The sequence below is a fragment of the Phocoena phocoena genome, unplaced genomic scaffold, assembly GCF_963924675.1.
Source record: "Phocoena phocoena unplaced genomic scaffold, mPhoPho1.1 SCAFFOLD_110, whole genome shotgun sequence".
NCBI lineage: Eukaryota > Metazoa > Chordata > Mammalia > Artiodactyla > Phocoenidae > Phocoena > Phocoena phocoena.
In genome coordinates this window covers 472,889-490,298 of record NW_027077698.1, presented here as the reverse complement: position 1 = coordinate 490,298, position 17,410 = coordinate 472,889, and the positions used below count along the sequence as shown (strand labels likewise).

The 17,410-nt window shown below is 48.6% G+C and overlaps 4 non-coding genes across 4 annotated transcripts; all 4 read right to left on the bottom strand.

Moving 5' to 3' along the window:
• Positions 1 to 9,011: 9,011 nt before the first annotated feature.
• On the bottom strand, positions 9,012 to 9,104 carry LOC136143771 (small nucleolar RNA SNORD116). Its single transcript, XR_010658334.1, has one exon. It is a non-coding gene; the product is annotated as a small nucleolar RNA SNORD116 (small nucleolar RNA).
• Positions 9,105 to 11,038: 1,934 nt separating this feature from the next.
• Positions 11,039 to 11,131, bottom strand: LOC136143779 (small nucleolar RNA SNORD116). The gene has a single exon (XR_010658341.1). It is a non-coding gene; the product is annotated as a small nucleolar RNA SNORD116 (small nucleolar RNA).
• A 2,690-nt stretch (positions 11,132 to 13,821) lies between these two features.
• LOC136143772 (small nucleolar RNA SNORD116) lies at positions 13,822 to 13,914 on the bottom strand. The gene has a single exon (XR_010658335.1). It is a non-coding gene; the product is annotated as a small nucleolar RNA SNORD116 (small nucleolar RNA).
• A 2,672-nt stretch (positions 13,915 to 16,586) lies between these two features.
• LOC136143778 (small nucleolar RNA SNORD116) lies at positions 16,587 to 16,679 on the bottom strand. The gene has a single exon (XR_010658340.1). It is a non-coding gene; the product is annotated as a small nucleolar RNA SNORD116 (small nucleolar RNA).
• Between the last annotated feature and the right edge of the window lie 731 nt (positions 16,680 to 17,410).

The window sequence follows — 17,410 nt, the reverse complement described above, 5'->3', positions numbered from 1 at the left end:
CGTGGACCCGGAGAAGCTGCCAGCTAGTAGCATGTCTGATGTGCAATTGGGGCCACTTCCAGCACTCCCGGAGGCAAGACAACCTCTGCTGGTTGGGCCGACTCTGACCTGCAGCAGGCTCCAGGCAAGATGCAGCCCGGCACCACTCAAGGGGCTAACGAAATTCGGCCTATGTGCCAATTCTGGCCAACTAGGCCAAATCACTTTCTGTGGACCCATAGGAATGCCCACCACAGGAATTGGTGGGCTTCAGCAACCATAACTCTTGTTCAGAACCCACAGCCGAAACTAGGCTACCATCCCTGCCATGTTTTGTCAGCACCCACCCAGCAGGGTTGGCGGCCCTGAACCCTGAGGAAACGCACAAATCCTGGCCAGCCCCGTCCTCCGTGGCCTCCTCCTGCCCACGGGGCAACTCAACCCTATTAGAAGCCACAGATACCGTGCAAAAAGGGGGACACTGTACACCAGGGGTGAGAGATTGTAACATGCCTGCTTTGATGACACTGACCCTACTCCACGGATCCTGGCACTTCTCCGCTGCCACAGTGACACTACCGAGAACCTCACAGAGACCAAAGGCACTGTCCCCGAGAACCAAAAACAGATTGCCAACGGAAGACCTCTGCCACTCAAGGGGACCTGGACACTTCAAAGGGCACAGTGCCTGTCTGCGGCAGCGTACCTGGCATCGCAACAGTGTCCGCGTTGCTGTTCCACCAACAGACTGCTCCAGATAAATCTCTGGCTCTTTGAAATTCCTGCGAGGTTTTGTGGGAAGATGGCGGAAGAGTAAGACGCGGAGATCGCCTTCCTCCCCACGGATACAACAGAAATACATCTACACGTGGAACAACTCCTACAGAACACCTACTGAAGGCTGGCAGAAGACCTCAGAGCTCCCAAAAGGCCAGAAACTCCCCACGTACCTGGGTAGGGCAAAAGAAAAAAAGAAAAAACAGAGAAAAAAGAATAAGGACGGCACCTGCACCAGTGGGAGGGAGCTGTGAAGGAGGAAAAGTTTCCACACACTAGGAAGCCCCTCCGCGGGCGGAGACTGCGGGAGGCGGAGGGGGAAGCTTCGGGACCGCGGAGTGGTGCACAGCGACGGGTGTGGAGGGCAAAGCGGGGAGATTCCTGCACAGACGATCGGTGCCGACCGGCACTCACCAACCCGAGAGGCTTGTCTGCTCACCCGCCGGGGCGGGCGGGGCTGCGAGCTGAGGCTCGGGTTTCGGTTTTGGACGGAGCGCAGGGAGAGGACTGGGATTGGTGGCTTGAACATAGCCTGAAGGGGTTAGTGCACCACGGCTAGCCAGGAGGGAGTTCGGGGAAAAGCCTGCACCTGCCGAAGAGGCAAGAGACTTTTTCTTCCCTCTTTGTTTCCTGGTGCGCGAGGAGAGGGGTTTAAGAGCGCTGCTTAAAGGAACTCCAGAGACGGGCGCGAGCCGCGGCTAAAAGCGCGAACCCCAGAGACGGGCGCGAGCCGCGGCTAAAAGCGCGGATCCCAGAGACGGGCGGGAGACGCTAAGGCTGCTGCTGCCGCCACCAAGGGGCCTGTGTGCGAGCACAGGTCACTCTCCACACCCCTCTTCCACGGAGCCTGTGCAGCCCGCCACTGCCAGGTTCCCGGGATACAGGGACAACTTCCCCGGGAGTACGCACAGCGGGTCTCAGGCTGGAGCAACGTCACGCTGGCCTCTGCCGCCGCAGGCCCGCCCCGCAGGCAGTGCCCCTCCCTCCCCCCCGGCCTGAGTGCGCCAGAGCCCCCGAATCAGCGGCTTCTTTAACCCCATACTGTCTGAGCAAAAAACAGACGCCCTCCAGCGACCTACACGCAGAGGCAGGGCCAAATCCAAAGCTGAGCCCCTGTGAGCTGTGAGAACAAAGAAGAGAAAGGGAAATCTCTCCCAGCAGCCACAGAAGCAGCGGATTAAAGCTCCACAATCAACTTCATATACCCTGCATCTGTGGAATACCTGAATAGACAGGGAGTGATCCCAAATTGAAGAGGTGGAATTTAGGAGCGAGATCTGTGATTTTTTTCCCTTTTCCTCTTTTTGTGAATGTGTACATGTATGCTTCTGTGTGAGATCTTGTCTGTATACTCTTGCTTCCACCATTTGTCCTAGGGCTCTATCCATCCATGGTTTTTTAAAAAAAATTTTTTTTTCTTAATAATTAATTTTAATTGTAATAACTTTATTATACTTTACCTTCGTTCTTTCTTTCTTTCCTTCCTTCCTTCCCTCCTTTAGACAACGAATCACCCCAAATTGAGGAGGTGGTCTCTGAGAGCAAGATTTATGATTTTTCCCCCTTTACCTCTTTTTGTGAACGTGTATGTGTATGCTTCTGTGTAAGATTTTCTCTGTGTAGCTTTGCTTCCAACATTTGTCCTAAGGTTCTATCCGGCCCTTTTTTTTTTCTAAATATTTTTTAATTCAATAACTATATTATACTTTATTTTATTTTTACTGTATCTTCTTTCTTTCTTTTTTCCTTCTTTCCCTCCTTCCTCCCTTCCTCCCTCCCTCCCTCCCTCCCTCCTTTCTTTCCTTCTTTGCTTCTTTCTTCCTTCCTTCCTTTCTTCCTTTCCTTCTTTCTTTCCTCATACTTCTACTAATTCTCTCTACATTTTCTCCTTCTTTCCCTCCTCCCTTCCTTCCTTCCTCCCTCCCTCCCTCCCTCCTTTCTTTCCTTCTTTGCTTCTTTCTTCCTTCCTTCCTTTCCTCCTTTCCTTCTTTCTTTCCTCATACTTCTACTAATTCTCTCTACATTTTCTCCTTCTTTCCCTCCTCCCTTCCTTCCTTCCTCCCTCCCTCCCTCCCTCCTTTCTTTCCTTCTTTGCTTCTTTCTTCCTTCCTTCCTTTCCTCCTTTCCTTCTTTCTTTCCTCATACTTCTACTAATTCTCTCTACATTTTCTCCTTCTTTCCCTCCTTCCTTCCTTCCTTCCTTCCTTCCTCCCTCCCTCCCTCCCTCCTTTCTTTCCTTCTTTGCTTCTTTCTTCCTTCCTTCCTTTCCTCCTTTCCTTCTTTCTTTCCTCATACTTCTACTAAGTCTCTCTACTTTGTCTCCCTTTTATTCTGAGCCGTGTGGATGAAAGGCTCTTGGTGCTCCAGCCCAGGAGTCAGGGCTCTGCCTCTGAGGTAGGAGAGCCAACTTCAGGACACTGGTCAACAAGAGACCTCCCAGCTCCACATAATATTAAATGGCAGAAATCTCCCAGAGACCTCCATCTTAACACCAGCACCCAGCTTCACTCAACGACCAGCAAGCCACAGTGCTGGACAACCTATGCCAAACAACTAGCAAAACAGGAACACAACCCCACCCATTAGCAGAGAGGCTGCCTAAAATCATAATAAGGCCACAGACACCCCAAAACACACCACCAGACGTGAACCTGCCCACTAGAGAGACAAGATCCAGCCTCATCCAGCACAGCACAGGCACTAGTCCCCTCCACCAGGAAGCCTACACAACCCACTGAAACAACCTTAGCCACTGGAGACAGACATCAAAAACAACGGGAACTACGAAAGTGCAGCCTGCAAAAAGGAGACCCCAAACACAGTAAGATAAGCAAAATGAGAAGACAGAAAAACACACAGCAGATGAAGGAGCAAGATAAAAACCCACCAGACCTAACAAATGAAGAGGAAATAGGCAATCTACCTGAAAAAGAATTCAGAATAATGATAGTAAGGATGATCCAAAATCTTGGCAGTAGAATGGACAAAATGCAAGAAACAGTTAACAAGGACCTAGAAGACATAAAGATGAAACAAGCAACGATGAACAACGCAATAAATGAAATTAAAAGTACTCTAGATAGGATCAATAGCAGAATAACTGAGGCAGAAGAACGGATAAGTGACCTGGAAGATAAAGTAGTGGAAATAACTACTGCAGAGCAGAATAAAGAAAAAAGAATGAAAAGAACTGAGGACAGTCTCAGAGACCTCTGGGACAACATTAAACGCACCAACATTCGAATTATAGGGGTTCCAGAAGAAGAAGAAAAAAAGAAAGGGACTGAGAAAATATTTGAAGAGATTATAGTTGAAAACTTCCCTAATATGGGAAAGGAAATAGTTAATCAAGTCCAGGAAGCACAGAGAGTCCCATACAGGATAAATACAAGGAGAAACACGCCAAGACACATATTAATCAAACTGTCAAAAATTAAATACAAAGAAAGCATATTAAAAGCAGCAAGGGAAAAACAACAAATAACACACAAGGGAATCCCCATAAGGTTAACAGCTGATCTCTCAGCAGAAACCCTACAAGCCAGAAGGGAGTGGCAGGACATACTAAAAGTGATGAAGGAGAAAAACCTGCAACCAAGACTACTCTACCCAGCAAGGATCTCATTCAGATTTGATGGAGAAATTAAAACCTTTACAGACAAGCAAAAGCTGAGAGAGTTCAGCACCACCAAACCAGCTTTACAACAAATGCTAAAGGAACTTCTCTAGACAAGAAACACAAGAGAAGGAAACGACCTATAATAACGAACCCAAAACAATATAGAAAATGGGAATAGGAACATACATATCGATAATTACCTTAAATGTAAATGGACTAAATGCTCCCACCAAAAGACACAGATTGGCTGAATGGATACAAAAACAAGACCCTTATATATGCTGTCTACAAGAGACCCACTTCAGACCTAGAGACACATACAGACTGAAAGTAAGGGGATGGAAAAAGATATTCCATGCAAATGGAAACCAAAAGAAAGCTGGAGTAGCAATTCCCATATCAGACAAAATAGACTTTAAAATAAGGACTATTAAAAGGGACAAAGAAGGACACTACATAATGATCAAGGGATCGATCCAAGAAGAAGATATAACAATTGTAAATATTTATGCACCCAACATAGGAGCACCTCAATACATAAGGCAAATACTAACAGCCATAGAAGGGGAGATCGACAGTAACACATTCATAGTAGGGGACTTTAACACCCCACTTTCACCCATGGACAGATCATCCAAAATGAAAATAAATAAAGAAACACAAGCTTTAAATGATACATTACACAAGATGGACTTAATTGATATTTATAGGACACTCCATCCAAAAACAACACAATACACATTTTTCTCAAGTGCTCATGGAACATTCTCCAGGATAGATCATATCTTGGGTCACAAATCAAGCCTTGGTAAATTTAAGAAAACTGAAATTGTATCAAGTATCTTTTCTGACCACCACGCCATGAGACTAGATATCAATTACAGGAAAAGATCTGTAAAAAATACAAACACATGGAGGCTAAACAATACACTACTTAATAATGAAGTGATCACTGAAGAAATCAAAGAGGAAATAAAAAAATACCTAGAAACAAATGACAATGGAGACACAACGACCCAAAACCTATGGGATGCAGCAAAAGCAGTTCTAAGGGGGAAGTTTATAGAAATACAAGCCCACCTTAAGAAGCAGGAAACATCTCGAATAAACAACCTAACCTTGCACCTCAAGCAATTAGAGAAAGAAGAACAAAAAAACCCCAAAGCTAGCAGAAGGAAAGAAATCATAAAAATCAGATCAGAAATAAATGAAAAAGAAATGAAGGAAACAATAGCAAAGATCAATAAAACGAAAAGCTGGTTCTTTGAGAAGATAAACAAAATTGATAAACCACTAGCCAGACTCATCAAGAAAAAAAAGGAGAAGACTCAAATCAATAGAATTAGAAATGAAAAAGGAGATGTAACAACTGGCACTGCAGAAATTAAAAAAATCATGAGAGATTACTACAAGCAACTCTATGCCAATAAAATGGACAATCTGGAAGAAATGGACAAATTCTTAGAAATGCACAACCTGCCAAGACTGAATCAGGAAGAAATGGAAAATATGAACAGACCAATCACAAGTACTGAAATTGAAACTGTGATTAAAAATCTTCCAACAAACAAAAGCCCAGGACCAGATGGCTTCACAGGTGAATTCTATCAAACGTTTAGAGAAGAGCTAACACCTATCCTTCTCGAACTCTTCCAAAACATAGCAGAGGGAGGAACACTCCCAAATTCCTTCTACGAGGCCACCATCACCTTGATACCAAAACCAGACAAGGATGTCACAAAGAAAGAAAACTACAGGCCAATATCACTGATGAACATAGATGCAAAAATCCTCAGCAAAATACTAGCAAACAGAATCCAACAGCACATTAAAAGGATCATACACCATGATCAAGTGGGGTTTATTCCAGGAATGCAAGGATTCTTCAATATACGCAAATCTATCCATGTGATAAACCATATTAACAAATTGAAGGAGAAAAACCATATGATCATCTCAATAGATGCAGAGAAAGCCTTCGACAAAATTCAACACCCATTTATGATAAAAACCCTCCAGAAAGTAGGCATAGAGGGAACTTTCCTCAACATAATAAAGGCCATATATGACAAGCCCACAGCAAACATCATCCTCAATGGTGAAAAACTGAAAGCATTTCCACTAAGATCAGGAACAAGACAAGGTTGCCCACTCTCACCACTCTTATTCAACATAGTTTTGGAAGTTTTAGCCACAGCAATCAGAGAAGAAAAGGAATCCAAATCGGAAAAGAAGAAGTAAAGCTGTCACTGTTTGCAGATGACATGATACTATACGTAGAGAATCCTAAAGATGCTACCAGAAAACTACTAGAGCTAATCAATGAATTTGGTAAAGTAGCAGGATACAAAATTAATGCACAGAAATCTCTGGCATTCCTATATACTAATGATGAAAAATCTGAAAGTGAAATCAAGAAAACACTCCCATTTACCATTGCAACAAAAAGAATAAAATATCTAGGAATAAACCTACCTAAGGAGACGAAAGACCTGTATGCAGAAAATTATAAGACACTGATGAAAGAAATTAGAGATGATACAAATACATGGAGAGATATACCATGTTCTTGGATGGGAAGAATCAACATTGTGAAAATGACTCTACTACCCAAAGCAATCTACAGATTCAATGCAATCCCTATCAAACTACCACTGGCATTTTTCACAGAACTAGAACAAAAAATTTCGCAATTTGTATGGAAACACAAAAGACCCCGAATAGCCAAAGCAATCTTGAGAACGAAAAAAGGAGCTGGAGGAATCAGGCTCCCTGACTTCAGACTATACTACAAAGCAACAGTAATCAAGACAGTATGGTACTGGCACAAAAACAGAAAGATAGATCAGTGGAACAGGATAGAAAGCCCAGAGATAAACCCACGCACATATGGACACCTTATCTTTGATAAAGGAGGCAGGAATGTGCAGTGGAAAAGGACAGCCTCTTCAATAAATGGTGCTGGGAAAACTGGACAGGTACATGTAAAAGTATGAGATTAGATCACTCCCTAACACCATACACAAAAATAAGCTCAAAATGGATTAAAGACCTAAATGTAAGGCCAGAAACTATCAAACTCTTAGAGGAAAACATAGGCAGAACACTCTATGACATAAATCACAGCAAGATCCTTTCTGACCCACCTCCTAGAGTAATGGAAATAAAAACAAAAATAAACAAATGGGACCTATAGAAACTTCAAAGCTTTTGCACAGCAAAGGAAACCATAATCAAGACCAAAAGACAACCCTCAGAATGGGAGAAAACATTTGCAAATGAAGCAACTGACAAAGGATTCATCTCCAAAATTTACAAGCAGCTCATGCAGCTCAATAACAAAAAAACAAAAAACCCCATCCAAAAATGGGCAGAAGACCTAAATAGACATTTCTCCAAAGAAGATATACAGAATGCCAACAAACACATGAAAGAATGCTCAACATCATTAATCATTAGAGAAATGCAAATCAAAACTACAATGAGATATCACCTCACACCAGTCAGAATGGCCATCATCAAAAAATCTAGAAACAATAAATGCTGGAAGGGTGTGGAGAAAAGGGGACACTCTTGCACTGCTGGTGGGAATGTGAATTGGTTCAGCCACTGTGGAGAACAGTATGGAGGTTCCTTAGAAAACTACAAATAGAATTACCATATGACCCAGTAATCCCACTACTGGGCATATACCCTGAGAAAACCAAAATTCAAAAAGAGTCATGTACCAAAATGTTCATTGCAGCTCTATTTACAATAGCCCGGAGATGGAAACAACCTAAGCGCCCATCATCGGACGAATGGATAAAGAAGATGTGGCACATATACACAATGGAATATTACTCAGCCTTAAAAAGAAATGAAGTTGAGCTATTTGTAAAGAGATGGATAGACCTAGAGTCTGTCATACAGAGTGAAGTGAGTCAGAAAGAAAAAGACAAATACCGTATGCTTACACATATATATGGAATTTAAGGGGAAAAAATGTCATGAAGAACCTAGGGGTAAGACAGGAATAAAGACGCAGACCTACTGGAGAACGGACTTGAGGATATGGGGAGGGGGAAGGGTGAGTTTTGACAGGACGAGAGAGAGTCATGGACATATACACACTAACAAACGCAGTAAGGTAGATAGCTAGGGGGAAGCAGCCGCAAGGCACAGGGATATTAGCTCGGGGCTTTGTGACAGCCTGGAGGGGTGGGATGGGGAGAGTGGGAGGGAGGGAGACACAAGAGGAAAGACATATGGGAACATATGTATATGTATAGCTGATTCACTTTGTTATAAAGCAGAAACTAACACACCACTGTAAAGCAATTATACCCTAATAAAGATGTTTAAAAAAAAAAAAAAAAGTCCTGCGAGCCTCACGGGCCGGACACATCATGCCCTGTGGGAAAAACAATTTTAGCTTTGCACATTCCCAAACAAGGTAACAAAGTGCCCAAAGGGCATGTACGCATAACTCACGTATCCTCCAGGAGAGCGGCACAGACACATCAGCATATCTATTTTCTCTACGTCCTGCAAGACACCCTTTGGGCGTCATGCCTCCGGCAATGGGATCACAGCTCTACGCAGGTTACCTACCTCGCTCCTCACTGTCCCCTATGCCCGAGAGAAGAAACGTGCTGTACCTCAGACTCGAAAAGGAGACGGTAGAGTGTTCTCACTCATTTTGTTCAGATTTTGCAAGGAATGCATACAAGGGTGTCATCATCGATCCAAGCACGTGCTGGGACGCTGCACAACACAACCGCACATGCCATGCGGGTCTCCAGAGCAGCCATGACCTCGTAGTACTCCAAAACCCTGGGGAATCCACAGCCCTCAGGCCACTCTGCAAGAGCAACAATCTACTCTTGAAGACACTGGGCCCGTCTGAGGAAAACCTAATATCCAGTGGCACATCTTAGGGTGGGTGAAAGCCTACCTTCCTGAGTCATCCAGGACCATGCTTAGCAACCTGCCCCCACCTCACTTTTCCAGTTCTCCTTAGCACCTCCAGTCATCACACAACGCAAAACTCTTCTTGCCTTTACTGACGGCTACCCCTGCCCAGCAACTGCACCTGAGAAGTGGACAGAAATCACGCAGGCTTCGGAATTGGACCGGGGTCTGCAGAGAACGTGATTCATGTGAATGTTAACCTGGGGTCGAGCCCGGACCCTGCTTCCCAAGGACCTCCAGCCTTACTGAGAACTCAATGTTTGTCTGACAGCACGACTGCAGAATGTTAGGCACGTACGTTGCCCGGTATGTGAGAGGGTCTATATGTGTGTTCACGCGTGTGCACATATGTGACTGTCACTGCTCACGAGGACGCGCTTCCGGGATTCTCTGTGTTCCTCTGAATCCGCATCATGGTCTCCGTGTGTCCCTGAGGCCCTCTGCAGAGACACAGAACCGTAAAACCACAGTTTATACACAGCGCGCTGGCTTTGGACACCGCCCTCCCTGAATAGAGAAAGACCCCTTCAAGCTTCTAGAGGCTGAATGTGAACTCTGAAACCCGGAGGTTGTTGAAGTAGACCACGGATTCCCACTCTCCCACAGCCAAGCCTTCTGACCAAAGCACAAAGACCTAACCAGACTTGCCTCCCGGCCGTGGGTGGTACATATACGTGGACCCGGAGATCCTGCCAGCTAGTAGCACATCTGATGTGCACTTGGGGCCAATTCCAGCACTCCCAGAGGCAAGAGGACCTCCGCTGGTCATGCCGACCCTGACCTGTAGCAGGCTACAGGCAAGATGCAGCCTGGCACCACTCAAGGGGCCAACGAAATTCGGCCTATGTGCCAATTCTCGCCAACTAGGCCAAATCACTTTCCGTGGAACCGTAGGAATGCTCACCACAGGAAGTGGTGGGCTTCAGCAACCATGACCCAAGTTCGGACCCCACAGCCGAAACTAGGCTACCATCCCTGCCATGTTTCGCCAGCACCCAGACAGCAGTGTTGGCGGCCCTGAACCCCGAGGAAACGCACAAATCCTTCCCAGCCTCGTCCTCTGTGCCTCCTCCTGCCCACGGGGAAACTCGACCCTACTGGAAGCCACAGACATCATGCACACAGCAGGACACTGTACACCAGGGATGACAGATGGTAAGCATGTATGCTCTGATGACACGGACCCTACCCCACGGATCCTGGCACTTCTCCACTGCCACCGCGGTGCTACCGATAACCTCGCAGAGATCAAAGGCACTGTCCCCGAGAACCACAGACAGATTGCCAACGGAAGACCTCTGCCACCCAAGGGGACCTGGAAGCTTCAAAGGGCACAGTGCCTGTCCGCGGCAGAGCACCTGGCATGGCCAACAGTGCCCACGTCACTGTTCCACCAACAGACTGCTCCAGAAAAATCGCTGGTTGTTCGAAAGTTCTGCGTGCCTCACAGGCTGGCCGCATCATGCCTTCTGGGAGAAAAACTTTTCCCTTTGCACATTTCCAAACAAGGGAACAAAGTGGCCAAAGGGCATATTCTCATACCTCACCCATCCTCAAGGAGAGCGGCACAGACACCTCAGCATGTCTATCTTCTCTACGTCCTGCAAGACACCCTTTGGGCGTCATTCCTCCGGCAATGGGATCACAACTGTACGCAGGTTACCTACCTCGTTCCTCAATGTCCCCTATGCCCGAGAGAGGAAACGTGCTGGACATCAGACTCGAAGAGGAGACGGTAGAGTGTTCTCACTCATTTTGTTCAGATTTTCCAAGGAATGCATACAGGGGTGTCATCATCGAAACAAGCACATGCTGGGACGCTGCAGAACACAACCGGGCATGCCATGCGGGTCTGCAGAAGAGCCATGACCTCGTAGTACTCCAAAACCCTGGGGAATCCACAGCCCCCAGGCGACTCTGCAAGAGCAACAGTCAATCTACTCTTGAAGCCACTGGGCCCGCCTGAGGAACACCTAATATCCAATGGCACATTTTAGTGTGGCTGAACGCCTACCTTCCAGTGTTAACCACGTCTACGCTCGGAAACGTGGGACCGCCTCACTTTTTCCAGTTCTCCTCGGCACCTCCAGTCGTCAGCCCACACAAACGTCCTCTTGTCTTTGCTGACGGCCAGCCTTGCCAAGCAGCTGCCCCTGAGATGTGGACAGAAATCATGCAGGATTCAGAAGTGAACGGGCGTCCTTAGGGAACATGATTTATACTAACATATACCTGGGCTGGAGCCCTGAACCTGCTTCACAAGGACCTCTGTCCCTTACCAAGAACTGAAAGTATGTCTGACAGCATGACTGCAGGAACTTAGGCATGTACATTGGCCTTTGTGTGTGAGGGTGTATGTGTGTGTTCCTGCGTGTGCGCGTGTGTGACTATGACTACGCACGATGATGTGCTTGTGGGTTTCTGTGTGGAACTCTGAATCCCCGTCCTGGTCTTTGTGTGTCCTTGAGGCCCTCTGCAGTGACACTGAATAGTAAATGTCGCAGGTTATACACAATCCCCTGACTTTGGACCACCCCACTGAATGGAGAAATACCCCTGCCAGCTTCAAGAGGCCATATGCTAACTTTGACCACCAGAGGCTGCTGAAATAGGCAACCGACTCCCGCTATCCCTCAGCCATGCCTTCTCACCAAAGCACAAAGTGTCGAGGAGACCTGCCTCCCAGCCGTGAGTGTCACATCTACATGGACCTAGAGACCTTGCTAGCTATTAGCACATCAGATGTGCACCTGGGGTCACTCCCAGCGCTTTTGGAAGCAAGGGAACCTCCGATGGATGGCGTTGAAAATGACCTGCTGCTGGCTGCAGACAAAATGCAACCCAGTACCTCTCAAGGGTCTAATGGACTTCAGCCCAAGTGCGACTTCTCGCCAACTAGGCCAAATCACTTTCCGTGGACCCGTTGGAATGCCCACCATGGCAAGAGGTGGTCTTCAGTAACCATGACCCAGGTTCAAACCCCACGGTTAAAACTAGGCCACCTCTCCGGCCACATCTCGGCCAGCTCCCCTCTGGCAGGATTCAGCGCCCTGAATCCCGAGGAAACACTCAAACACTCGGCAACCTTGTCCTCACTGCCCTCCTCCTGCCCACATGGCGACTGGACCCTACTAGAAGCCAGAGATAACATGCGAATACGGGGACACTGTACACCAGGGAAGACAGACCACAAGCATTTCTGCTTTGATGACGCCGAACCCACACCATACATCCTGGCACTTCTCCACTGCCACAGCAAAACTTCTGAGGACCTCACAGAGAAAAGCACTGTCCGCGAGGACCACAGACAAACTTCCAACGGAAGACCTCTGCCACACGAGGAGACCTGGAAGCCAGTAAGGGAAAAGTGGCTGTCAAGGTCAGCGCACCTGGTATCACAACAGTGCGCCCATCTCTACCATGCCAACGGACTGCTTCGGATAAACCTCTGGCTGTTAGACAGGCATCCGTACCTCATGGGCCGGCTGCGTCACGCCTTCCGGGAAAAACACTTTCGCTTTGCACACTCCCAAACTAGGGAACAAAGTGGCCAAAGGGCATGTTAGCATACCTCACCTACCCCGAGCAGGCCAGCACATACTCCTCAGCATATCGATCTTTTCTAGCTTACGCAAGACACCCTTTGGGAATCATTTCTCCGGCAACGGGATCACAAGTCTACACAGGTTACCTACCTCATCGCATCCACGTGAACCGCCAAAGCCATCCTCTCCATAGGCAGGTGATGCCAGCCCATCACATACATGACAAATCCTTGAGAAGCCGAGGCCAGAGCCTGCAACCCAATGATGACAGCCCATGCCACAACATCACGTAGGACCTGTCCTTATCATGCCTTACCTTCCTGTCCAGACCATCAGCCACGACGCAGGCTTAAATGCAACACTCGGATCTCACCCCACTCCACGATGACCCACGGGGGGAATACACTGTGCCAGGAATTGCAATACAGGAGCTGACAAGCGCAACACCGAGGCCTAATCCATCAGCCCCCTTGCGCCGATGCCCAACGTCAGCCCCCACACACCCACTGCTCCAGCCCCACTGGGCACTCAAGAACTTCACCATGACAAACGCAAAAACAGGGAGGGCCACAGGCCTGGCCTGAGTCTCCGGGCTCCAACCAGGGAAGCTTTCTCATTTTGGCTTCCAGAATTAACACCCAAAGCGGCACAAAAAAACCATGACACTGGCCAAAACATACCTCCCAAGCTGCAAGCTCACTGCACCTACCTCAGCCCACACTCTGACTCTGAACATCAGCAGGTGAGCCTGCCCCCTCACATTCCCTCATCGGCCTTTCAGCAGGGACCTGGGATTCATAGACGACCCAGTTTATGTGCAGACACGGTCCACCCTCAGACAGAAACCTCTCCAATGCTGGAGTACTGGGTGGTATTTGCATGTATGTCAGGAGGGGATGATGACCCTCACTCCTCACTGTGCCCTAACCCCGAGAGAGGAAACGTGCTGGACCTCAGTTTCGATAAGGAGACTGTAGAGTGTTCTCACTCATTTTGTTCAGATTTTCCATGGAATGCATACAAGGGTGTCATCATCGATCTGAATACATGCTGGGAAGCTGCAGAACATAACCAGGCAGGCCATGCGGCTCTGCAGAGGAGACATTACCCTGGAGTACTCCAACAGCCTGGGGAATCCACAGTCCTCAGACCACTCAGCAAAAGCAAACATCAATCCACTCTTGCAGCCTTTGGGCCCATCTGAGGAAAACCTAATGTGGCATGGCACATCTTAGGGTGAGTGAATGCCTACCGTCCTGAGTAATCCAAGGCCATGCTCAGCAGTATGCGCCCGCCTCACTTTATCCGGTTTTCCTTAGCTCATCCAGGCATCAGAGTACGTGAAGGTCTTCTTTTTGTCGACAGCCAGCCTTGCCGAGCAAATACACCTGAGAAGTGGACGGAAATAACAGAGGCTTCAGAAGTGGACCGAGGTCCTCAGGGAACATGATCCATGCGAATGTTTACCTGGGCTTCTGCTCTGAACCTGCTTCCCAAGGACCTCTATCCCTCACCGATTATTGTTTTGTGACTCACAGCATGTCTGCAGGACGTTAGGTATGTACATTGGCCAGTGTGTGAGACGCTGTATGTGTGTATTCACGCACGTGGGCGTGTGCGACTGCGACTGCGCACGAGGACGCGATTGTGGGTTCCTGGTGTGCCTCTGAAAACGCGTCTTGCTCTCTGTGTGTCCCTGTGGCCCTCTGCAGAGGCCTCCAATAGTTAATACCAGAGATTATACACAACACCCTGGTTGGACTCCCAACAGAAAAAGAAAGACCCCTGTGAGCTGCAGGAGACTTATGAGAACTGTGACCCCCAGGAGCTGTAGAAATAGGCCACAGACTCCCGCTCTCGCATAGTCATGCCTTCTGACCAAAGGACGAACCTAGATGAGACCTGCCTACCGGCCGTGGGTGTCACATGAGTGTGGACATGGACATCCTGCCAGCTAACTGCACATCTGATGTGCACTTGGGCCACTCCCAGTGCCTCCGGAAGCAAGGGAAACTCCTATGGGTGGACTGAAACCAACCTGAAGATGGCTACAGGCAAGATGCAGCCTGGCACCACTCAAGGGGCTAACGATATTTGGCCCAAAAGCCAATTCTCGCCAAATAGGACAAATCACGTTCTGTGGACCCGTGGGTATGCCCACCACGGGAAGTGGTAGGATTAAGCAACCATAATCCAGGTTGGAACCCCACAGCAGAAACTAGACCATCTTCCCGGCCACATCTCGCCAGCGCCCAGCCGGCAGGTTTCTCGGCCCTGAACCTGGAGGAAACGCTCAAATTTTTGACAGCCTCGTCCTAAGTGCCCTCCTCCTGCCCTCAGGGCAACTCGACCTTACTTGAAGCCACAGACATCATGCGAACATGGGGTCACTGTACACCAAGGAAGACAGGCCACATACATGTCTGCTTTGATGACGCCTACCCCACCCCATGCATTCTGGCACTTCTCCACTGCCACAGCGACACTACTAAGGACCTTGCAGAGATCAAAAGCACTGTCCCCGAGGACCACAGACAGACTTCCAACAGAAGACCTCTGCCACACGAGGGGACCTGTAACTCTGAAAGGGCGTAGTGCCTGTCCATGGCAGCGCACCTAGCATACCAACAGTGTCCCCATCTCTGCCCCGCGTAAACCCCGCGTAAACTTCTGGCTGTTCGAAAGGCCTGCATGACACACGGGCTGGCCGCATCATGCCCTCCAGGAGAAAAACTTTCACTTTGCACATTCCCAAACAAGGGACAAAGCGGCCAAAGGGCATGTTCGCATAACTCACCTATCCTCAAGAAGAGGGGCACACACGCCTCAGCATGTCTATCTTCTCTAGGTCCCGCAAGACACCCTTTGGGAGTCATCCCTCCAGCAACGGAATCTCAACTCATCACAGGTTACCTACCTCACCGAATCCTCATGAAATGCCAAAGCCATCCCCTTCATACGCAGCTGATGCCAGCCCACCACGAACAGGACACATGCTTGGGAAGCCGTGGCCAGCATCTGCAACCCAATGATGACAGCCCATCCCACGACATCACACAGGACATGTCCTCATAAGGCCTTACCTCCCTGTCTAGGCCAGCAGTCACCACGCAGGCTAAAATGCAGCACTCGTTCCTAACCCCACTCCACGATGACCCACTTAGTGCAAACACTGTGCCAGAAGCTGCAGTAGATGAGCTGACATGGGCACCCCTGAGGCCTAATCCATCAGCCCCCTTCCGCCAATGTCCAACCCCAGCCAGCCCCACCGACTGCTCCAGACCCACCAGGCACCCAAGAACCTCAATGCGCCAAACGCAACGACAGGGAGGGCCACAGGCCTGGCCAGAGGTTCCATGCTCCAACCAGGGAAGCTTTCTCATTTTGGCTTCCAGAATCAACCCCCAAAGTGGCACGCACAAACCGTGACACTGGCCAAAACACACCTCCCAAGCTGCAAGCTCAATGGGCCTACCCCAGTCCACACTCCCATTCTGAAGATCAGCAGTTGAGCCTGCCCCCTCAAATTCCCTCATCGGCCTTTCAGCAGGGACCTGGGATTCATAGACGACCCAGTTTATGTGCAGACACGGTCCACTCTCAGACAGAAACCCCTCCAAAGCTGGAGACCTGGGTGGTGTTTGCATCATGTCAGGAGGGGACGATGGCCCTCACACCTAACTGTGCCCTACCCCCGAGAGAGGAAACGTGCTGGCTCTCAGTTTCGATGAGGAGACGGTAGAGTGTTCTCACTCATTTTGTTCAGGTTATCCAAGGAATGCATACAAGGGTGTCGTCATCGATGCAAGCTCTGCTGGGAAGCTGTAGAACATAACCGGGCTGCCGCGGGGCTCTGCACAGGAGCCATTACCCTGGAGTACTCCAACAGCCTGGGGAATCCACAGTCCTCAGGCCACTCAGCAAAAGCAACAATCAATCCACTCTTGCAGCCATTGGGCCCATCTGAGGAAAACCTAATATAGAATGGCACATCTTAGGGTGAGTGAATGCCTACCGTCCTGAGTTATCCACGGCCATGCTCAGCAACATGCACTCCCCTCACTTTTTCCAGTTTTCTTAGCACATCCAGTCATCAGAGTATGCTGTCTTGCTGACTGCCAGCCTTGCCGAGCTACTACACCTGAGAAGTGGACAGAAATAACAGAGGTTTCAGAAGTGGACCGAGGTCCTCAGGGAACATGATCCATGCGAATATTTACCTGGGTTTCTGCTCTGAACCTGCTTCCCAAGGACCTATATCTCTTACCGAGTATTGATTTGTGTCTCACAGCATGTCTGCAGGAAGTTAGGCACGTACAGTGGCCAGTGTGTGAGACGCTGTATGTGTGTATTCACGTGCGTGGGCGTGTGTGACTGCGACTGCGCACGAGGACATGATTGTGGGTTCCTGCGTGTGCCTCTGAAAACGCGTCTTGCTCTCTGTGTGTCCCTGTGGCCCTCTGCAGAGGCCTCCAACAGTAAATACCAGAGATTATACACAACACCCTGGTTGGACTCCCATCACAAAAAGAAAGAC